Raw genomic sequence first — 9,267 nt, forward strand, 5'->3', positions numbered from 1 at the left:
AACTTCATATCACACACATAAACAAGATTAAAAATGTTATTTGATAATCAGTTGGCTTGTAACCCAAGCACTGGGCAAGTGAATTTTATTTATACTTCTTTTTTTAACTGCCCATCTCCCTTGGCGGAGGACTCTTGAGTGGTCTACAGTATCAATAAACTAAACATTAAAATCAGAAGAATTAGGATTAAAAGTTTTAAAATTACAAAAAAACAACTTTATATTTTCAGAAGGTGAATTCTAAGATGAGGGATTAACAGTTGTTAATACATGAGGGTGGGGTTCTTATGGGGCCAGCCAGCCCCATGGTTGTGTCAGCCTGTGTGTCCACTATACATATTGGAGTCATAGCTAGGGGGGCATTTGCCCAGATTCGCCTAATATACCAATTGTGCCCCTTTCTGGACCGAGATGCCCTACGTACAGTCACCCACGCACTCGTTACCTCCCATATAGACTACTGCAATGCTCTCTACATGGGGCTGCCCTTGAAAACCACCCGGAGGCTTCAGCTGGTGCAGAATGCGGCTGCACGGGTAGTGATGGGAGCTCCCTGATACTCCCATATAACACCTCTGCTCCATGAGCTGCATTGGTTACCGGTTGCCCTCCAGGTGAGATTTAAGGTGCTGGTACTTACCTTTAAAGCCCTACATGGCTTAGGCCCGGGATACTTGCAGGACCATCTGCTACCGGGAACGAATTCCCATCGCCCAGTACGCTCACACAGAGAAGGCCTCCTCAGGGTACTGTCGGCTAGACAATGTTGGCTGGCGAACCCCAGGGGAAGGGCCTTCTCTGTGGGAGCGCCAGTCCTATGGAATCAGCTCCCCCCTGAGCTTCGGATGGCCCAAGATCTCCGGTCCTTTCACCGCGGCCTCAAAACACTCCTTTTCCACCTGGCTGACCTGGACTGACAGGCATTTTAATTATGTTTACAATTTTTAATTTATTTTTAATTTTTAATTGTAATTTATTGCACAGATGACTTTGATTTTAATTTTATCTTAATTTCTGTTATATGTTATTGTTGTGAGCCGCCCTGAGTCCTTCGGGAGATAGGGCGGGATATAAGTCCCATTAATAAATAAATAAATAAATAAATAAATAAATAAATAAATAAATAAATAAATAAATAAATACAGGGCTACACAAACAAGTTTTGACCCTTTGTGGAAGGCCAGGAGATTGGAGGTTTGCCTTACCCTTGCGATGGATATGTTCCACAGTGCAACAAAGGCCCTCTTTCTAGACCCCGCGAGTCAAAATTCTTTGACTGACAGTCTGCAGCATATCTTCATTGCCTGAACCAGTGTGATGGACTGAAGTGATGGGGTGAAGCCAGTAGGTAGCAGAGCCCTATGCCATGTAGGACTTTTTAGGTGATGATCAACACCTTGAATTGGACTCGGAAACAAACTGGCACCCAGTGCAGTTCCCAGAGCAAAGTTGTTACATGTTTCCTTCTTTGGGCACTCAGTATGGATTTTGGAGGCTGCATTCTGCACTAGCTGAAGCTTCTGGTTACTTTTCAGGGATAGAGTACATAGAGTATGTACTTGTAGAGTACATTGCAATAATCCAATCAAGCGTGATTAAGCAGAGGGTCACCCTGTTCTAAGAAAGTTATCTTTCTTAATGCTAAATCAAAGCATCATTTTCAGACAAGGGATGAATAGCTACTGAAATTGAGCCTTTTAGGGTCAATTTTCTGAAATGTTTTAATGGATATTATCTATTAATGTCCATGTGATGTACTGTGCTAGGCATACATTGATATGTTTTAGCTTTTCTTTGGGTTTTTGTGGCTTTATTTCCTTGATTTCTTTAGCTTGTGTATTTGAAACATACTGTACTTTATTACATAGAAACACCTCCTGGAACTTTTTTAAAGTTTTCATCACTGAATAAAGCAAACTATAAAATATTACATTAGAATTGGGGAGTTCGTAATTTCTGAGAAAGGTTGAGGAAATTGACAAAACATTTTTTGCTAAAATAGCCTGGGTTTTGGTAAACGAGGTCATGGTCTTGGGATAATTACAAAGAATCAATTTTAGAAATTTAGATTACTGTAATGTACTCTACAGGGGGCTGCCCTTGAAGACTGTTCGGAAACTACAGCTGGTTGAGAAAATGATTTCACAACTAGCTATGGCTGTATCTCAGTACGAAAATCTGATATATCTACTTCATGAACTGCAGTTTGCAGTTGGTTTCTGGATGTAGTTCAAGGTACTGGGTATCATCTGTAAACCCCTTTTTTGTACAAGATCTGACTATTTCAAAGACCACCTTTCTCTCTATTGTATCAACTAAATTGTCAGTATGTTGATGTTCTATCAAAAAAGTAGCTGCCATATTGTGGGACCTAAAATATGCCTCCTTTGTGCTTCCTGCCCTCTAGAATACCATTCATCCCAAGGATCATTTGCCACTGACTCTTACCCTTATAAAAGCTTTCAAAGCTTAGCTTTTTGAATAGAGTAGTATTTCTCAACCTTGTGAAGTTTAAGATGAATGGACTTCAGTTCCCAGATTTCCCCAGCCAATCTGCTACAATGCTGGCTGGGGAATTCTGGGAAGTGAAGTCCACCATCTTAAACTGACAAAGTTGAGAAACAGCAGACTAGAGGCTGAGGCAATTTGGGATCCTGTCAGGTCATTAATGGGTAGTTGGAATTCTGCTTATTTTCCCAAAATGATAGTATTTCTGTAGTGACTTATGCAGATTTTATAACATTTGTATCTTTGAATTTTTTACTTATTATTTCTGTTTAGCAGCTCTATAAATCTAAATAATAATAACTATTAAAAATGCTAAAAAGAAATTCAGATTCCACAAACTGAACTGATAGAACATTCCTTATTTTTGCCTTTAGGATGTCTCAAAGTTAATTTGTTTGAGAATTTTGGATATGTAAACTTTTAAATGTAACCTTTGATCCATCTCCACCTGCATATGGTACTTTGAATTCTTCTCTATTTGTGTTATGATTTGTTACAATATAGTTTATGTTTCCATTGGGGAAATATAACTATGCAATTGGACTGAGGTGTGCAAGATACTGAATCAGCACCTATTTAAAGATTGTTTGCAGATTCTAAAGAGAAGTCACAGCTTTAAGGAAGTTTATAGGCTCCCCTAGAGAGCAAAGTTGCAATCTGTAGATCCTCCTGGACTCATGGCTACAGCTAAAACAATACCCAGGGGGAGGGCCTTCTCTGTGGGTGCGCCGGCCCTTTGGAACCAGCTGCCTGTAGAGCTTAGAACTGCCCCTGACCTTCGCTCATTCCGCCGGGACCTGAAGACCTGGCTCTTCGAGCTTTCTGGCCTAGACTGAGAGTATTAACTGGGGTTTTAATTGTATTTTTAATTGTAATTGGGTTTTTATTTCAAGGTTAGTGTAATTATTTTAATTGTTTTTAATTTTTGTAACTTGTTGCATTGTTTTAAAAAACCTTGTGAACCGCCCTGAGTCCTACGGGAGAAGGGCAGTATATAAGTTTAATAAAATAAAATAAAATAAATAAATAAAACAGCAGGTGAATGTTCTGGTTAGGCGGCGTTTTTTCAGGAACCTTGAGGGAAAGTGATCATGCAATATTGGAATTCAACATTCTGGAAGCACAAGCAATAGTACACAGTCAAACTAGTCTTGGACTTTAAAAGAGCTAATTTCAATAAACTTAGAGCTTGGGAAGGATTCCATGGATGAGAATCCTAAAGGGGAAAACAACTCAAGAAGCTTGGGAAATTTTGAAAAGTGAGATAATAAAACCCCAGTCTCACACAATACCAACAAAGAAGAAAAATAACAGCTCTCAAAAGAAACCAGCGTGGCTGCATAAAGAACTCTCTGATAAATTGAAAGATAAAAAGGACAAGTATAAAAAGTGGAAAGAGGAGTACATAACTAAGGCAGAATATCAGCAAATAGCCCGTGCCTGCAAAGATGAAGTGAGGAAAGCTAAGGCTTAAAATGAACTAAGGCTTGCAACCAAAGTCAAAAATAACAAAAAAAAGCTTCTCGCAACATGTAAAAAAAACAACAAAAAGTTAAAGAAATGATTGGTCTATTAGTGGGGGAAAGTGGCAAGAAGGTGACAAGCAACAGGCAGAAAGCAGAACTATTTAACTAGGTTTTTGCATCTGTCTTTACACAAAGGGAAAAAACAGTCCAACCTATCAAAAAGTGCCATAAAAAACAGAATAGAAACACAAGCTAAGATAGGCAAGAAAATGGTAAGTGAGCACCTCTCCAGCCTAGAAGAGTTCAAATCACCAGGACCAAATGGATTACATCCCAAGGTTCTCAAGGAACTGGCAGGTGTGATATCAGAACCAGTAAACTATATTTTTCAAAGATCCTGGAGCACTAGGGAACTACTGGAGGACTGGAAAAGAGCTGATGTAGTTCCCATCTTCAAAAAAGGGAAAAAATAGATCCAGGAAACTACAGACCTATCAGCTTGACCTCAATACCTGGGAAGATTCTGGAAAAGATAATCAAACAACGAATCAGTGAGCACCTAGAGGCAAACAAAGTCATTACTAAAAGCCAACATGGGTTTGTCAAAAACAGATCATGCCAGACAAATCTTATTGCATTCTTTGACCAAGTGACAAAATTAGTGGACCAGAGGAATGCTGTGAATATAATTTACTTGGACTTCAGTAAGGCATTTAATAAACTAGATCACAATCCTACTACTTGATAAGATAGAAAAATGTGGGTTAGACAGCATCACCACCAGATGGATTTGTAGCTGGCTGACTGGCCGTACTCAGCATGTGGTCCTCAATGGAACCGCATCTACATGGAGGGAAGTGTGTAGTGGGGTACCCCAGGGCTCTGTTCTAGGCCCAGTGCTCTTCAACATCTTCATTAACGATTTGGGCGAGGGGATAGATGGGGAACTCATCACATTTGCAGACACCAACTGGCAGGAATAGCCAATACTCCAGAAGATAGGCTTAAGATACAGGAGGATCTGGATGGACTTGAGCACTGGGCGCTATCTAATAAAATGAAATTCAATGATGAAAAAAGTAAGGTTCTACATTTAGGCAGGAAAAACCAAATGCACAGGTATAGTATAGGGCAGGGGTCGGCAAGCTGAAACAGTGAAAGAGCCACTCAGAACCGGTTCCTTCACAAAACAAAAAACTGGGAGCCGCAAAAAATAGTGCGCATGTGCACGCATGCGCAAAACAAGAGGCTGATCAGCGGTTGTATGCGTCCTCCCGGGAGCTCTGGCAACTCTGTAAGGAAAGCCCCGAACTTCACAAGTGGAAATTGAGGGAGATTGCCAGGAACACGAGATCAGCGTTTCTCAGCCTGCGCTGATCTCGCCCTTCTTGCAGTCCCCTCTCTGTTTCAGCTTGCTTTTGGCTACTTTTCTTTCGGGGGATCCAGTCTCTGCCACCCCCTTCTCTCAACAGCTGGATGCCCTGAAAGAAAAGCAGCCGAAGGTAGCAGCTCTGCAAGTCTCCGCCAAGAGAATGGGCGGCAAGCCTCCACCGCCCCATTCTCTCAGCGGAGCACTCCACCGCCCCATTCTCTCGGCGGAGCACTCCACCGGCCCATTCTCTCGGCGGAGCACTCCACCGCCCCATTCTCTCGGCGGCTTGCCATCCCATTGTCTCGTCTCGGCAGAGCCCAGCTGAGAGAAGTGGGCGACAGAGGCTGGATCCCCCGAAAGAAGTCTCTGCCAAAACGAGAGAATGGAGCGGTGGAAGCTTGCCGCCCATTCTCTCAGCAGAGACTTCTTTCGGGGGATCCAGCTTCTGCCGCAACGCACCGAGAGAACAGCAAGCCGCCCCGTTCTCTCGGCGGAGCGCTCCACCGCCCTATTCTCTTGGCGGCTTGCCGCCCCGTTCTCTCGTCTTGGTGGAGACTTCTTTTGGGGTGGCAAGCTGCCGAGAATGGGGCGGTGGAGCGCTCCGCCGAGAGAATGGGGCGGCTTGCTGTTCTCGGCGCGGCAGAGGCTGGATCCCCCAAAAGAAGTCACCGCCGAGAGAATGGGCGGCAAGCCTCCACCGCCCCATTCTCTCAGTGGAGCGCTGTTCTCTCGGTGCGGCGCGGCAGAAGCTGGATCTCCCTAAAGAAGTCTCTGCCGAGAGAATGGGCGGCAAGCCTCCACCGCCCCATTTTCTCAGCGGAGTGCTCCACCGCCCCATTCTCTCGGTGGAGGCTTGCAGAGGTGGCGGTGGAGCTGCGCACACAGCTCTCCAAACCGTCGCCGCCTGTTTGGAGAGCTGCTGCCTTGTCAAACATGGACGAAGGCAGCAGCTCTCCAAACAGGGCAGTGGAGGTTTGGAGAGCTGCGCGTGCAGCTCTCCAACCCGCCGCTCTCCAAACCTCCACCGCCCCGTTTGGAGAGCTGATGCCTTCGTCAAACATGGACGAAGGCAGCAGTTTTGCAAACAGGGCGGTGGAGGTTTGGAGACCTGCGCACGCAGCTCTCCAAACCACCGCCGCCCGTTTGGAGAGCTGATGCCTTCGTCCATGTTTGACAAGGCAACAGCTCTCCAAACGGGGTGGTGGAGGTTTGGAGAGCTGCTCACGCAGCTCCCCAAACCTCTGCCACCCCATTCTCTCAATGGGACTTTTTTACTCCCACTTTTTTTCCAGAATGGCAGAGCAGGACAGGGAGCCGCAGCAGATGGCTTAAAGAGCCGCATGCGGCTCCGGAGCCGCGGGTTGCCGACCCGTGGTATAGGGGGTACCTTGCTCAATAGTAGTAACTGTGAGAGGGATCTCGGAGTCCTAGTGGACAATCACTTCAATATGAGCCAGCAGTGTGCTGCAGCTGCCAAAAAAGCCAACACAGTGCTAGGCTGCATTAACAGAGGGATAGAATCAGGATCACATGAAGTATTAATATCACTTTACAATGCCTTGGTAAGGCCACACTTGGGATGCTGCATCCAGTTTTGGTCACCACAATGTAAAAAAGATGTCAAGACTCTAGAAAGGGTACAGAGAAGAGCAACAAAGATGATTAGGGGACTGGAGGCTAAAACATATAAGGAACGGTTGCTGGAATTGGGTATGTGTAGTTTAATGAAGAGAAGGGCAAGGGGTGACATGATAGCAATGTTCCAATATCTCAGGGGCTGCCACAAAGAGGAGGGACTCAAGCTATTCTCCAAAATGCCCGAAGGCAGGACAAGAAGCAACAGATGGAAATTAGTCAAGGAGAGAAGCAACCTAGAACTAAGGAGAAACTTCCTGACAGTTAAAACAATTAACCAGTGGAACAACCTGCCTCCAGAAGTGGTGAATGCTCCAACACCGGAAGTTTTTAAGAAGAGACTGGACAGCCATTTGTCTGAAATGGTATAGGGTTTCCTGCCTGAGCAGGGGGTTGGACTAGATGACCTCCAAAGTCCCTTCCAACATCATCATCATCTTCATCATCATCATCATCATCATCATCATCATCATCATTATTATATTATGTTGTTGTTGTTGTTTTTGTTGTAGTCTTGTCTGGAACAAGACATGTTGAGGGAAGTCACTCCTGTCTTGGCATCACTTGGCTAGATTACTGTTATTTGTTCTATTTGAGAAAGCCTTTGAAGACCATCCAGAAATTTCAGTTGCACCACACTGTAATGTCCATATGTTCACTGGTTGGTCACATTGCTGCCCTTTTACACAGCTGTTTCTGGAACTGCACTAGTAACTATTTTTCCAAATGCAGTAGCACACTGATTGCTATCGATAAAGCCTTACATAACTTGGGTTTGGGAATCTAAGAGACCACCTAGATCAGGGGTGTCCAACTGCCGGCCAATGGGCCAGATGTGTCATGCTGAAACCGCGCCCACCCAGCTCCGGCAATGGGGAAAAAGTTGCGATATGTCGTGACACATCACATGATGTTGCAAGTTTGGCACCCCTGATCTAGATAGACCCTACATGAATGGTTAAAGAATACTTGCTAAGAGTTCTCATGTACCAAAAGGTCAGTAGGGGGCTTGTTAGTGGGAATTTTCTGTGGTGATTGTTGTCTTTTTGAACTGTCTATTCCATGAATCAAGGGTGACCATTCCCCTTATGACCTTGTAGAAGGCAGTTATTACTTGGCTTCTCAGAAGGCACCAAATCATTGACACCAAATAGTTTTAGCATGTATAGTATTGTACAATATTAATTATTACTACAATTATATTGTTTTATTAGGAGTACTTGGACACTATCTTAAGACTATTTGGATTGAAGCAGTAAATAAACTACATGAACAAACAAATAAGGGTACCAATACTTACATCAATCAGACTGAACATTTCATATTTGTGACATAACTAGACAGCTCTGAGGAACAAAGGGATGGAACTGTATAGATCAGTGAGAATGCTGAGGCTGAAATGGAATGAAGGATATACCTTTGGTCATAGCATGCATGTTCATCTATTAAAGAAGTAGTTATTTTTTGTAACTATCAATACCTCTACTTAATGTTATTTCATAAAAGGTTTTATATGCTTCCATTTATGTCCTTCATCTATAACCATTGCCCCAAAATTTTCACTCAAACTCAGAAATAACTATGGAATTCTTTCACTGCAGTTACATTATTTTCTATCTTGCCAACAGATGACTTTTTTATGACGTCTGTTCCAGGTAATAAAAGAATATTCTTGACTTTGCATTTGTGGCATTTGTCTCTTGTCCCTCTTTTTGTCTGCTGCTAATGATAAAATAAAGGTAAAGGTTCTCCCGCACATGCGTGCTAGTCGTTTCCGACTCTAGGGGCCGGTGCTCATCTCCGTTTCAAAGCCGAGGAGCCAGCGCTTGTCCGAGGACTTCTCCGTGGTCATGTGGCCGGCATGACTAGACGCCAAAGGCGCACGGAACACTGAGCTTGTCGATCAGAAGGTCGGCAATTTGGCGGGTCGAATCCCGAATGCTGCGTAGCAGAGTGAGTGCCTGTTACTTGTCCCAGCTTCTGCCAACCTAGCAGTTCGAAAGCACGTAAAAAATGCAAGTAGAAAAATAGGGACCACTACGGTGGGAAGGTGCGTGCGCCTTTGGCGTCTAGTCATGCTGGCCACATGACCACGGAGACGTCCTCGGACAAGCGCTGGCTCTTCGGCTTTGAAACGGAGATGAGCACCGGCCCCTAGAGTCGGAAACAACTAGCACACATGTGCGGGGGAACCTTTACCTTTACCTTAATGATAAAATGTCTTGTCCAAAAATTTTTTTTGCCTTAAAGATAGCTGAAATAATTAGCCCAACCTCTCTGACAGGT

Source organism: Vipera ursinii, assembly GCF_947247035.1.
Source record: "Vipera ursinii genome assembly, chromosome: 2".
In the NCBI taxonomy this organism is placed as follows: Eukaryota; Metazoa; Chordata; class Lepidosauria; order Squamata; family Viperidae; genus Vipera; species Vipera ursinii.